Source organism: Pinus tabuliformis, chromosome Q (genome assembly GCF_031772625.1).
Source record: "Pinus tabuliformis cultivar Carrire ecotype Pingquan chromosome Q, CPIR1, whole genome shotgun sequence".
Lineage (NCBI taxonomy): Eukaryota > Viridiplantae > Streptophyta > Pinopsida > Pinales > Pinaceae > Pinus > Pinus tabuliformis.
In genome coordinates, this window is record NC_142296.1 from 1,021,247,224 (window position 1) to 1,021,262,929 (window position 15,706).

Consider the following 15,706-nt stretch of genomic DNA (forward strand, 5'->3'; position numbering starts at 1 on the left):
CCTACTTTGTCGTAAGGAGAGACTAATAACACCTACTCATGCATACAAATAGTTAAATGTATCCTCTTTAATATCAATATCAATTTTGAAGTTGATTATTATATTGATAAAATAATGAAACACATTAATTAGTTATATATATATATATATATATATATACATTCATATTCATTTAAAAAAAATTATCTATAAATCATTTTTGTAAATATATTTTTATTATAAAGATAATTATAGTATAAATAAGTATAATACAAGATTAATGAGTAGTCATTTTCTCTCTATTTTTATTTTTCTTTTCTTTATAAAAAGAAAGACTACACATAGCATTGTGAAAATTTTAGTGGAGCTCTACTATTGTTAGACACCTAATCCTCGGGATGTGATTTGGGTTATGGTGTTAAGGTAATTAGTTATTGAAGTTTAAGAAGACCTGGAAACTGAATCCAACAGTTTCTATATGTATTTATATGTACATCATGTACATCATTCTTTGAGATCAATTAATATACGTTTGATTTCGGTTTCCAATCGTGTTTATCAGTGGTATCAAAGCATAGTTTAATTTTATTTGTTGAATAAGTGAGCCACTATTTTTGTGGCCTGCCTTGTATTTCTTGAGCTAGTGAGGGGGTGAAATGCTCTATTAAATGAGCCACTAGTTTTGTTTTGTGGCATTTTTGTGCGGTTATGTTCAAGCATTTATTGAGATCATTGTTTTGGCATAAGGGGAGCAATACAATAAAAGGGTTAGTGACTTTCATGAAAAAAAAAAAAAATCAAGAACACTGTGGTTCATTTCATTCCTAATTATTATTGGGATCATATGGGAGACCCTACATATTGTAGTTGTGCATGAAACTATCGGTTCCTATCACATTGACCGTTGTCGAGCTGTGTATAACTTGCGTGGTGTATCTGTATATTTTGTGGATATTTTTTCAGTTGAGTACTTTCTGCATAAGTGTGCTTGGATTATGCGCATAAATGAGTTGTATATAAGCGTGGATTATGGTATTCAACTTCTCCACTAGTTGCATAAAAAAAAAGGTACTAGGCGTGGTTGTTTGTCTTTTATATTTGAGCATGTAGCTAGCGTTATGCTAAACATTGATCTGGTGGCCTCAGAGTTTGAATCATTAGATGTTCTGTGAGATATAATCAAGAAATTGTGGATATGTTTTCTTACAAAATATTTGTAGTTAGTGAAATAATAATAAACATAATTTATTTTCCTTTCTGTTGCTAAGACCACAAACCCGTGGCATCCACAACTACAGAGGGGGCCGAATTTGTTTAATGTTTGAATTTTCCCACCATTTTCTTCACAATCAAATAACTAGATGAGCCATTTTTTTGAGAAGGGAGTTCATTGAAGCATGGTGATTTTTTCCATCCCACTTCAATTGTTGCAACTTTGCTTTGATGTCTAATGCTACCGACTGGAACACATATTGGAAGGGTGTTTGAATCATTTGACCACGACTCTCCATGCAATAGAACAATAGGACCACAAATCAAAAGGCATTTAAACAATCTCCAAAATAGACGATGGATCATGCTCTGAAGGCCTCAGGGGCATCCAATCTCTCAATCTTTTGAATTGTGGCCTCAATGTTGTTGTGAAGGAAAATCCCCTCTGCTGACAGAGGCGGTCCCTCTTGCCCAATGAGTGGGTCTAGCAACAAACCAAACAATCTAATACACACTTTCCAAGCTTATGCTTGACAAATGCAGTAAGAAGGAGGAACCTACCTCATTCTGATGCTAATCGCTCAATCCTCAGAGATGGATTTGAATATTTTGGTCAAGGCCTCACTCCGAAGTTTTTATTCACATCCGGAAACCTGCAAGGAAGCTCAAATTAGAATGAAAGACATGAGAGAATATTTAACATATATCAAGCATAAACTACTTAACAGATCAAGGAACATTAAACTAATTTCATAAATATTTACACAATTATGGAAAGTGAACATCAGATGTATATATTAAGAAACTTAAAAGGGAAGCATATAAACTATGCCTTGATGTTGGATCCTTCCTTTGGGTGGATGTCCAAGTCCAAGAAAAGACTCTTCAAGCACTCCTTCTCCAAGCTAGAATGGGTAGCATGTAAGCATAATCTCAACATAGAGATGCAATAATCAATGACCAATGATTTGTGAATGGAAGGGGGTGAATTTATAGGAAGGGAGAGGGAGTTAGGGATCCACAAAAGAGGGAGGAAGGTCCACATATCAAGGGGAAATCCCATGATGATAAGATAAAGAGTCCCAAATGAGAGAGCTTGACAATATCAACAACAACCAATATCCATATCATTGTTCCTAAAGGTTCTAGTGAGCGAAGATTCTCCTCCAGTTTGGGAGAGCCTTCCAAAAGGAGTTCAGCTCGATTTTTCTTATGAAAACCTCCGCTGGCAGTATGAGTGTATAACTGAGAAACTTTCCATTAGCATGGACAAGCAGTGGAGAAAAACACATTGATGCTAAAAATTAGGTTTTCATGAAACTTTCTCAAGAATGATTTCAGGGTAGCTTTCCTTTTATTCTTTAGGGAGGTTTTGGTCTATATATCATGATGGATATGTTGCACATTAGTTAATGTTTTGGAACTTCGAGATATGGCACAGGAAGTGAACAAGAGATATGAAAAAATATTGTGTAACAGATACCCCCTAAAGCATGAAGGAAAAATAGGAAGTGATGTCTGAGATGCTTTACAAGACAGTGCAAGGATGAGAACAACATCGTCAGGAGACCTACAAATCAAGCATATACATATATGAAATCTTTGATGATGATTCCTAATGATACATGAATAGGAATCTAATAATACATGAATCCGCAGTATTGACGTAGCCATCCAAATAGAAGGGATCATGTGCAAAGATCATTGGTATGATCGCAGCCATCCGAATAGAAAGGATCGTGAATATGGACCCATGGTATGGTCGCAGCCATCCGTCTAGAGGAATCATGTGTACAATCATGAATAACTCATAACTCCATGCAACCTGGACTTTATCAAATAAAATCCAGGGTTTTCGCTCCATCTCAACCTGATCAATGTACGAATTCTAACATGTGAATAGATGTGTCAAAGTCAAAGATGATAGAAAACCACATGATTACTGGTCAATGATGTAAATCGTTAACAGGTACGAGAGAAACCATCAATAATGACAATTTCTCTCATGGTACAATCAACACAATCCACGACTCTGAATAGTGAAGCTGAAGTCAAACACCTGTGGAATCATCCGATTGAAGGTAAATGATGTAAACATGTCATCTAATGCGAAGAACTTGCCATTGAGGCATGCGAGCTCTAAGGTACTGGAAGGGATTTTCTAGATCATCTTCCCAGATAATGAGTTGAGGTCGACAGGAAGTGATCCATCGATGGACTGCCATAATGAATCCCACATCATTGACACGAAACAAGAGAATGTAGTAGAGTAGATAAGTGTGATCTAGGACTGTGACAGAAAGTCAGACAATGTATAGGTAGTAAATAACTATAGATAGGACTTCTCTTGAACATATTAGTGACACGACTCCAGAATTTGGTAGCATTTGACTCAACATAGGATCAGAGGTCATGATGACGAAGTGGTATAATAAGATGAGAGGAAAAATGGATTTCCCAAAACCCAATAAGGCAAGTGACGAAGTGAGGATGTCCCAGACTTGACACGAGTAATAGATGAGTTTCATGTTCAAGAGCGACATGTTCCGTTTACAGGATACAAGAGATGAACACTTTCACTTTTTCCCCACCATTTCTGGCAAGTACCCCATATATTTTTTATCGCAATCTTGAAGGGGATAGCATATGCTTGCCATATAAGTTCACCCTTTAGATGAATCCATCCCAGTAAGTTTTACGAGCCCTAGGAAGGAGGACCTCGGTCTCATCTTGGTGATAAGTCTTGCCTCATTTAAGTTTTATGAGTCCGAAGGAGGTGAAACTCGACATATTTTTAATGTTTAGAGAGTTTGAAAAAGAAGTGGAAAAGAAAACTCCAAAGGTCTCTTTTTGTAAATCGTTGCTTGAACCCGAAAAGGTAGAAAACAATATTCAAGAGAACCTCTTAGCCATGTTCAACTAAGGTATTCTTTTTTCGTACAATCGTTTATATCAGTCCAACAAAGAGTTAAACTTGTACTAAGTAGAGGTCATTTCATTTGCTTTTACGAGTTCGAAACGTCAAGTACTCATAAATCTTTTCATTTTTCGAGAGTCAGAAAATAGCTTAAAAATGACTCCATGGGGTTGCTTTTTTGTTTATTTTTTACGACTCCTAAAAAGTGATAAATAAAACTCGTTGAATCAGCCAAAGTAAATCATTATTACCAAGAACATATGACCTGTTGCTGCACAAGGAAACACACATTACTGATTTCGAGTAAAAAATATTAAAAAATGAGTGAAATATGCTCTAATTTGGTAAAAATATTATTTAAAAAACTATAAATAAGGTAAAAAGTAAGTCTTTTTTACCATTTTACAAATTTTCAATTGTGAGAGCATTTTTACCTCATTTTACCTTGATTTTTAGGCAAGGAGCACGAGCAACCTAGGACACCATTTATCGAGCCTCTTGTTACAGGTAATGGATCTGTCCTTTCTCTTCATTCTGGTAATCATTTTATGCATTTTTATCCATAGGATAGGCCCTGAGGAAGATTTTCAATAATTTTACATCGTGGGTGACCAATGCAAGTTTCACCCATCGGACTCGTGTTTCTCACCCTGAGGCCAGTTAGGCACTCACACTAGCAACGTGAAAAAATTCCTAAACAGACGCGTTGGCGTCAAAGTAAAAAAAATGAAGCGAAATCTTTCATGAAAAATAGTTAATCTTGAATGTTCTCTCCATAGATGCTCATGAGATATTGGTTTGTTGATGTTTTGTAGGAATACCAGTCCAAAATGGTGATCGAATGGAAAGAGAGGGTTCATGAAGCTAAAGACCATCAGGGTATGCAGGATGAAGACTATATTGATTCCCTTCGATCATGTGGATGACTCAAGTTATTCATGATTCCCAGGATCAGAGCACAACCTAAGTTATTACAACACTTAATCAGATGGGATGTAGATCGCCAACTGTTCGGGGATCAAGAGCTTGAGATAGAGGTCGTCGATATCTACTTTATTACTAGGTTGTCCAGAAAGGGACAACGAGTGCAGTTATCTGGATCACATCCTAGAGGAGAGAGCATGGATATGCTCATTGTGAGGCATTGTCTGGGAGCCAAAAAGGGTCACAACAGGGAAATTGACATAAAAACTAATACCAATCTCCCACTGCAAACCATCCTACACAATATGGCCCAAATAGCTGGAGCACAAACATTGCATGAGGCATCAAAGTCTCACTTCCAATACACGATCGAATGCCTAAATCCCACGATATTCAACTGGTGTGAAGGTTTATTGGCATGCATGAAGCGCCAATTAACCAAGTGCAAGAGGGGAAATCTGAAACAATTTGGTTTTGGATCTATTCTGGTGACGTTCATCCTGGAACATGTGTCATTATTCTATTATCAGTGGCTGGAAGTGGATCCACCAGCACCCAGAGATCCACGTTTTCTCAGATGGGGAGAGTTGATGTCGCGACATGGGCGAAGTCAACAGATGTCATTCCCTCCTGCATTTTTCGGATGGTTGTGTTTGCAACTAATCATGGTCGATGATTGGGCGTATGAAGGGATGGATTTCTGAGGAGATCCAGATCTTCCACTCCCTCCAGGGAAACAATGGACTGATTTAAGTAAAAAACTATTTTTGAAGTTTTTTGAACTTTTTATCATTTTTTTATACGTGTACTTAGATTTGACTTATAATGTTGTGCAGATGTTGGACCAGGGAGACCTTTAGGGGTTTATCCAATATCTAGGTGAGTGGCACGCCAAATCAAGGATCCTCCTCCATATGTAGAGGGAGCAGATCCCATCGTCAAGGTAGAGCACAACCTGGAAAGCTTAACCAGCGGGATTCCAAAGTATGCCTCAATAAATGAGGTGTCATTACGCTATCAAAGGCACGCAGTAGGGGTATCCACCAAACTGTGTCGGCTACTAGGGAAAGTCATTAGGGTTTTCTCGTGCTATCATGAGCACCATGTGGGAAAATATCCAACTTCTAGTTTACTTTCTGCACTATGTAGGCTTATAAAGCCATGTGTCTCAGAACACAAATTTTGTTATTTTGATGTAGCAAACCCTTTTGCAAACACTATATATATATATATATATACATTTTTCCTATTTACCATATCCAATGTGTGATGTTCTATGATTTACAAGTTTTGCAAATTTCTATCTAACACATAATTAGTCAATGCATCTATTAATGCGTTCATGCATCTTGGAATTTGATGATAAGTGATAAAATCAAATTCTCATTCCAATAAATGAACTCACAAATACATTCTTAGAATTTGAGGGTTTATAACTAAATATTGTCCATTAAGTTATAGTACAATGAGTTGTGAATCAAGTTTTATGATTAACTCTCTAATGCCAAGAGCGATAGCTTCTGAAAAAGTTTGATGACCGCACTATATTCGGCAATGTTATTAGTCATCCAACCTAAACATATACCTTGCAAATTCACTAACTCACCATTAGGGTCATAGATTTCCCATGTAGCGAAAGATAGATTTCATGTACTATGACAAGCACCATCAGCAAAACCGATGTAATGGTTGGATGACATCTGCAAACCAAGTAGAGCACAAGGTAAGCAGAGGAAAAGGTTTGCAAAAGAAAACTAACACACCAAAATCACACTGCACACTAATGAAAACACACACTAATGTACATAAGTATTTACACGGATAATCACGCATAATACTTCTTTAGGTAAAGCCCATTTCGGGGCTCAGCCAAAGAATTTCCTTCATAGTCCAATAACATGTAGGCACCTTTTTGTGAAACTCTCTTGACAATGTAAGGCGCATACCACATTGGTTTGACTTTTCCAGCTCTCAATTTGTCATCGGCTTGGTCATAAAGCAAGACCAAGTCACCCTCAGCAAAAAACGCGAGGAGAAACAGTTCTACCATATTAAGCCTTAACTCGTCTTTTCTAGGCGTCAATTACTAACTCTGTGAAGCGGCGGGTTTCATCAAGCCTTTCAAAGTAAAGTAAACGTTCCTCTTCAGGTGAAGTATCCGGGAGTAATTTGACGACTAGTTTAAATGAAGGAATTTCACACTCAATTGGAAGAGTTGCCTCTAGACCATACACCAACTGAAAGGTTGTAAATCCAGTGGTAGTATTAGCTGCAATTCAGTAAGCCCAAAGAGTCGAAAATAGAATAAAATTCCAATTCGATTTATGCATCCCAATGGTGTGTCGAAGCATAGTAACTAGGACTTTGTTGACTACCTCAACTTGGCCATTGGCATGTGGATAATAAGGGGTTCAGTTGTCGTGACGCAAACCCAACCGAGCAGTAAGCTTGCCATCATGTAATTTTGGAAATGAGATCCATGATCAGTAAGGATGGCTTGAGGGGCACCAAATCGATCTATGACATGGTTAAAAAGAAATTGAGTGACAGTTTTACCGTCAACTTCATGTGTGGGCATCACCTCGGCCCATTTAGTAAAACAATAAACAACGACAATGATATAACCATACCCTCAACCGATCAAGGGTTACATGTTATGAAATCAATCCCCCATTTAGCAAATGGGTCGAAGGTAACAACTGGGTGTAGGGGTGCAGGTGGGGCACACTTTTTACGCTTGTAAATTTGGTAAGCATGACATTTTTGGACTACTAAAATGAAATCCTTGAATATGGATGGCTAGAAATAACTAGCACGAAGGATTTTTTGAGCAATAGCATACCCAGACATGTGACTACCACAATCCCCAAAGTGGAATTCATTGAGAACTCTCTCAGCTTCTTCGAGTTCCAAGCATCTATGAAGGAAAGAATCAACACCGACATAGTGCAAAGTATTGCCAATGATTCAACAGGGTTGGGACTGATGTGGAATGCGACGACGTTCAAAATTAGACAACTCTGACCAAAAATTTTGGGTCTAGAGATAGACAATAATATTTATACCATGGGTCAAGAGTGTTGATGAGAAAGAGAGTCTTGTTAGGAATTTTTTCATCAAAAGCGGTAGACGTCGTAGCAGAGGGAAGGTCACAAATCAATTCAACGAAAACCATTGATTTCTTTGATTTCACTGTAATAAACTCCAATTCAAATTCTTGAAGGATAACAATCCACTTAGAATATTTTCTCCTCGGCAACTGACGAGTCAGAATGTAGGCCATGGGGTTGCAATTGGAAATCATAGTGGTTTTTCGTAAAAGAATATATTGTTGAATGTGCTAAACAACATGAACAGCAGTTAAAGCAAGTTTCTCGACATGGGCATATCGAGTCCCAGTATCGATAAGATTTTGGCTTAAGTAGTAGATCATGTGTTTGTTTCCATCATCATCATCTTGCACCAGTACCATGGCAATAGTACTATCGGCTACAGCCAAGTACAAGAAGTAATCGCAGTGATAATCGGGAGGATGTAGCAAAGAAGCACTAATGAGAGTGTTCTTTAATGCATCAAAATATCTTTGAGCGATTTCATCCCAAATAAATGGGATCCCCTTTTTCAGCAAACGAGTAAATCCCTTGGCAAGCTCAGCATAGTTAGGTACAAAACGACGGAGGAAATTAGCTTTCCCTTGCAAGCTCTACAACTGATGTAAAGATGATGGAGGGGGTAAGTTTACAATGACCTCAATTTTGAGGAGATCAATCAGATGCTTTCCTTTGAGACTACAAACCCTAGGAGACTACCAGATTCAACGCAAAAGACACACTTATGTAGATTTAAACGGATATTGTAGTGTTTGCAACAAAGAAAAATTGCTCGTAGGTGGTCAGGATGATCTTGACGCTTAGCAGAATGAGTTGGAAAGTCATCAAGATATGATTGAATGATGGTTTTATGTCATGAAAAGCATAATTCATCACTCGTTGGAAGGTAGCACTAGCATTTTTTAGACCGAAAGGGAATTTATTATAGGCAAAGATTCCCCATGGATAGATAAAAGCAATTTTATGTTGATCAGCAGGAAGAATATTAATGTAGTTGTAGCTAGAAGAATTGACCATAAAATAAAAGATCTCACTCCCAGCACATTCATCAATAATTTGATCGATAAAAGGAGTTGGATAATTGTCTTTGGGACATGCCTGATTAATATCACAGTAATCAACACAAACGCGGATAGTCCCTTGTTTTTTAGTCACAAGGACAATGTTCGAAACCCAATCTATCAATGGAATAGGGTAGATGAAACCAGCCTTTAGAAGTTTTTCAACCTCTCCCTTAATAGCAGTTTCGTTTCTAAGGTGCACTGGACGAAGTCGTTGACAAACAAGCTTTGCATCTGGATAAGTAAGAATTTTGTGCACAACTATACTCATATCAATGAGAGGCATTTCTTCATATGACCAGGAAAAGACATCATAGAATTCCTTAAAAAGGGAAGTGTAAATCTTGATCTCATCAAGAGAACAAGAAACCCCAACATGGATGTTCTCGACAATTCCTCATTTAATAGAAATGTTGATAGGTATGGTAGCAGTGATGTTTCCCATGTTTCCCTTAGACAAAACTTCATGCACTAAGATGGGTGTTTGAAGTGGATGGGTAAGTGTACGGGAAACAAAGGTATCCAAACACAATGAAATCTCGCCAAGACTTGGAAGAAACAAGGAACAATGATAAGCATCATTCCAAGGAGTTTCCTCAAGAGACATAACCTCAGTGACAATCTCATCAGTGGGAAATGTCTTGTTCAAGGGACACAGAGAATCCCAAGAACCAAGCCAAGGAGATTGTGAATACATGTCTAGATTCATACTAAGAGTAGTATGACTTTCAGAAGCGGTTGTTGAAGCCAAAACAACAGCTTGGTAAGCTTGTTCTGTAGGGTTGAGCGGCATAACATCGCCAAAAGAATCAACCTGGTCACGAGATGGAACGATCCAAGGATCATTAGAAGTAGAGATCATGTTGACAAAAGCGACATGAGGAGGTGGGAGAGAAAAAGTTCCCATAAGAGCAAAGTCTTTAAAAATACCTACCCCGGTGCTCTCATAAGGAATGTCGATATTTCCCACATATGGTAGTTGTCGTTTGAAGAATTGGAAGAGAAAAATTCCAATTGATCAACGGTGACTATTTTCGCTTCATGAGGAAAACGGAGCATGCAGGAAAAAGAAGAAACCACACAAAGCATAGCATGAGTCCAACTTCATCCAAGCAGAAGGTTATTATTCAAATTCGCATCCACGACTTCTACTTCTGATTCGATAGTTTTCCCTTCCAACATGATGGGAAAACTTGTGAGAATATCGTAAGGATGAGACCCTCTACCATCAAAGGCTTCTAAGGTGTTCGGATACTAGTTGAGAGGTAAAGAGCCTATGGCTTTCCAGCATGAAATAGACATGATTCAGGTGGAAGCACCCTCATCAATCACAGTCTGATGAATCATCTTACCTTCAACAACGACTTGGATTAAAAACGCAATTTGATGGGGAAGACGAGGAAAATGATTTTCCGGGTCAAAAGTGATCAAAATTGAATCCGTAGGGTCAATTTCTCCTATAGTGGATAGTAATGCTTTCCAATGGGTTGGAAAAGTTTGAAGAACTTCCAAGGCAAACATCACCAAAGGTGCTTGAGCCAAATGTTTGACAATATTGTAATGTTGGGCTGCTCGCGCATTCAGATTGTAAGATGATTTCTGAAGAACACCTTTAGGATGTGGTCAGATAACGAAGTCATTACTAGGTCTCTCTATATGAAGAGGACCAGAACTAGGTGGAGTAGAAGTAGAAGGTGTATCAGTAACTTCTTTCTCCACAGTCTACTTTTGAGGAGTTTGATAGTCTTTTGACCAGGTGGCAATAGAAATAGGCACTGTTCCACTCATGTAAACTTGAGAACCCGCAGATGTAGAATATTGTGGTTGTTCTACCAATTAGGTCTATTGTGATGGGAAAGGTTATTTTAGTATAGTCAGTGTCCCTTGAGTGCCTTTTAACAAACGACTAACTTATGCATGATGGGGACAATCCTTGGTATAGTGATCTTCCTCACAAATGAAGCAAGGATATTTGGGCTTACATTTTGATGCATCATAAATAGATGAATTTGGAGGATCCTTTTTTGGGGTATCAGATTCTTCATTTCCTTTACCCTTCTTTTTATCTTTAGAGGATTTGCCTGTCGTGGTAGACTGAATGGCATTAACCCCAGAGGTTTTACTTGGATTTGAAGAGGGTTTTGAAGGAGGATTGGATGCAGTATTCGAAACATTTTTTTCTTCGAAGAAGCTTTATTAGAAGTTTGAGACACTGATCCAATAATACCATCAACAGGTGGTACGTCCGGAGGTTTGTAAGGTGTTGGATCCATAGATGGCCTCGGAGCATCAAGCAAGAGGTCATATAATGTGTCGGATTGGGAATACACCAAATCTAAATATTGGGCATGGGAAATGGATTGATCTTCGGTCACACAACCTCCCATCGCTATGTTTGAAGTAATTTTGTTGATGAATGACTTGGTAAACTATTCAGTTAACAACTCATTGGGTATATCAAACTTGATAAGGCAACATCGACATCTCCATTCATGGATATGATTTGAGATGTGGGTAGTAGTATTCTGTTTCAAAGACGTAAGAAGATGGGTACTAGTTTCATAACGAACTGGTAACTAGAAGTGAGTAAGGAAGGCCATTTCCAAAGAATTGAAGTCTTGATAGGCACCTCGAGGTAACTCAATGTACCATTTTGCGGCAACACCCGTCAAGGTTCACTGAAAAAGACATAGACAAACAAAGTCTTCAACCCAGGAATTGGATGAACACCATAAATGGTAAGTCATAACGTGGGCCTAGGGGTCTTCTCCAGACTTTCCTTTGAATTTCAGACAATCGCTAGGAATCTTAGTAGGAACCGGAGGCCAATAAGGCGAATGAAGTATTGGATCATTAGTGATCCTTGACATATCCGACAGTTCCAATGTTGCTAGATATGGCAATTGTGGGTTGAAAGGCATGGGATGCCTTTGATAAAGCCCAGCTTGTAGATTCCATCAATTTTGGTATGGGTTATACCCCCAAAGTGGCAGATTTTGATCATAAGGAGATTGATATTGCCCCCACTAAAGGGTATTCTGACCATGTGAAGGTGGATCCTGCCCCCATAAAGGTGGGTTTTGACCACGGTAAGGTTGATACTAACCTGAAATAGGTCATTAAGAACCATAAGGTGGATAAACAATTTGTGTGGCATATGGATTATAATGTTTTTGTTGCAATTGTTGGCCCTGGTGATAAAATTGTTGGCCCTACTATTGCAGGGGTTGACCTTGTGGCTGCAAGCGTTGACCTTGTTGATATAAAGGTTGGTTTTTCTAGGGTTGTCCTTGATGTTGCAATGGTTGTTGGTAAGTCCCTTGTTATGCATAATGTCTTTGTTGAACAAAAGGTTATTGATGTACATAAGGTTGTTGTTGTTGGTAAGTTCCTTGTGCAATTTGTCGTGTTCCAGGTTGGTACTGATAAGTTCCAACTTGAATTTGACCAAATGCCCCAAATGAGGGATTTGAACCAGGCTACATTTGGGGGCCTGCCTGTTGAGTAAAGGGTGGATTTTGAGGCTGTTGAGAGCCATATGGAGGGTACAGTTGCTGGTAGGGTATCTAAGCCAAAAGAGGTTATTGATACGGGATCTGGCCTAATCCAGATGGAATTGATGATCCACTAGGGTAAGGTACACTACCAACATTGTGACTAGCTCCAGTAGTGTGAGTTTGTGGTGGACTCACATAAGGTCCACCTGGAACAGGAGGTACATAAGGAGGAGGTGGTTGTTGCCCCCATGTGGTGGGATAGGTGGTGACACATATTTTCCACTTAAGGGAGGACCTTGGTAACTTAGAGGGACATTAATTGCCCCAACTGTGACTGTCAGTTGTACAGGAACTGGCGAAATTGTAGTTGGTACAGGAATTTGGGAGGCCATGTTTGAAACAAACGAACCAAAGGTAGGGATGGCACCCGATGACCAAATAGGATTGTGATAAAGTGAAGATGCACCTGGAGTACCTGAAACCAATTGAGCCAAAGATGTATAACTGGCTAGAAAAAAAGGCTCACTGCTTTCAAGGGGTGGTGGAGGTGCAACACTTCCCACATATGGATAACCTTCAGGTGGAAATTCATATTCAGAATCATTATCAACACTAGGAGTATGAGTAGCCAAGACTTTTGTAGGACCTTGAGAAGAGGTTGGAAACTCACCTTTTGAAGCTATGGGTGGAAATGGTTAGCGAGGAGGAATCTAAGATGGTCATGGAGATAACTCCAAAGGTATACTAGGATTTTTGTATGGACTATAAGGTCGTTGAGGAGATATAACCAATGGATCAAAAAGAGGATTTGAAGGGAATAAAACAAACCTATATGGGCTCTCAGGGGTTTCTAGATCAGATTCCTAAGATGATGATGAGTCTCGAGGTGGAGGATGAGAAGAAAGGGGTTGGATGATTGGGACAATTCCAAGCTCAAGACCTTGGGCTTCAAGTGACTGTGAAAACTCAGGTTGAGCTCCTTATGATGACTCTTCAATGTTAGATGATGAATGGGAAATGTAAGGTGAACCCTATGGTTCAGCCACGATGACCTTTTCTCAAAAACAATAAAAGGGTGGTTGATTTGAGCCTACAATTTAAAATTTACTATTAATTAGGCAATATGAGGCCAAGGATAACTACATGGGTAAGTCATGTTATCGTGGGCTGTTAAATTTTAGAACTTAAAACAAGAAATAAATCAAAAAATGGTGTATTAGGCAAGAGGGTTTACCAATTAACCGTGAACCATTATATACACCTTAGCCGAAACCAAGGACTTAATGTACGACAGTTGATCTCCCTAAATGGTGCATTCGGTGTATCATGTTTACAAGGTGGCTAACTCTGTTACCTATGGCTAAAGGATATCAACCTAATGGGGTCTCTTAATATATACTCGATAGTATGGGGAGCACAAGTCCATGTTAGCGTTGTCTAATACATAATCGTTCGAAGAGAGCATTCCAATATACCTACCATACTAGAGTGCCTCTGATATACCCTAGAGTATTGGAGAACCTCCAATATACTTCTGTACTAGAATGGGATTTCACCCCCGGGATACAATGCAGGAAGTTAATGGCAGCTGCTAGGTTTATAGACACCGGAACATGTCTCTATCCTAGACCTCTAAAATTTTGTGTTAAGTTCCAAATGCTCCTTCGGTTAATTCAGTAAATTTTAAAGTTAATCAGTATGTCTTCTGGATTAATCACATGTTATAGAATTGGTCGACGTTTCAAACCAACTAATGTGGTTCATCCTCAGGAAAAATGGTGAGAAAATCAATTTTAACGAAAGTTTAAATAGAAGACAAGCATCCGAGTCTAGAGTTAGCCATTAGAAACTAGCTGTTATAAACCAGTGGTTAGGAAAAAGGGGTTAAGAATTAGTTAAGGGGAAAATATTATTTAAAAAATAGTTAAAAAGTAGTTAAGGGAAATTAATATTAAAATAATTTAGAGTTTATAATAAAATATTCTAAATGTAAATTAGTAATTAAAAAAATAAATAAATAAAGAGATTAAGAATTAGTTAGAGGAAAAAAATTAGTTAATGGAAATTAACATTAAATTATATCTTAATTATTTAAATAAAGATTCAAATTAGAGTTTAATAATATATTCTAAAATTAAATTATAAATAACTAATTTATTCTTTAATATCACACAAAAGAAAATGGAAACAATCAAGAGGAGAGGGCAGGAATCCAACTCCCACTTAATTTCCAACCATCATCTCGATTGAGATTGATAGAGTCCTTCTCAATCTCAATGGCTTCTCTAAGTTTCTAATGATGGAAATGATCAACCCTAGCAATGACCTGAGAATCTTCAATGCACGCATGGTGCTTTGATTTTGCAACATGTTCAGCTAAGGCAAAGGAACGAAAGTGATTGTGCCTAATGTCTGTCGCATGCTCCTGGATTCTCTAGTTTATGGAGCAACCTGTCTCACCTATGTAGGGAATCCCAGAAGAGCATGGAATATAGTAAACCCATTTCACATCCTTAGGGTTAATCGGGTCTTTGACCGACCTAAGAGAATTTCTAATGGTATTAGGGGGTTTAAAAGACGCAGAAATTTTATTCTTTTTAAGAATATGAGCAATCTTATCAGTGGTACCTTGGATGAAGGGAAGCGCCACATTGGAAATGGGATCAACACGAGACGAATTAACATGAGTTTCTTTGCAGGCCCTTTGGAACTCTCTGAGGCCTTGATGTCTGTTGTAGCCATTATTTAAAAAAAAAATCAGAAGATGAGATTTTTCTTCTTCTAAGTGATTCTCATCAGAAATTCTAAGGGCGCAGGTGGAAAGAGTGTTAAGCACTGCTAACTTATGGGCTAGAAAAATACGGGAAGAGGAATGGAGATATTGTTTTGTGTGATTTTTCTTGAAAAAAACTTGGTGAGAAACGATACCATCATCATTACGGGAGAGAAGAATGTCTAGAAATGGAAGGCGCCCATTAACTTCAACTTCCATCATGAATTTGATGT

The 15,706-nt window shown here is 38.2% G+C and overlaps 1 pseudogene; it reads right to left on the minus strand.

The window, feature by feature from the left end:
• Positions 1-9,489, minus strand: part of LOC149222970 (uncharacterized) — a 52,724-nt pseudogene extending 43,235 nt beyond the window's left edge.
• Positions 9,490-15,706: the final 6,217 nt, after the last annotated feature.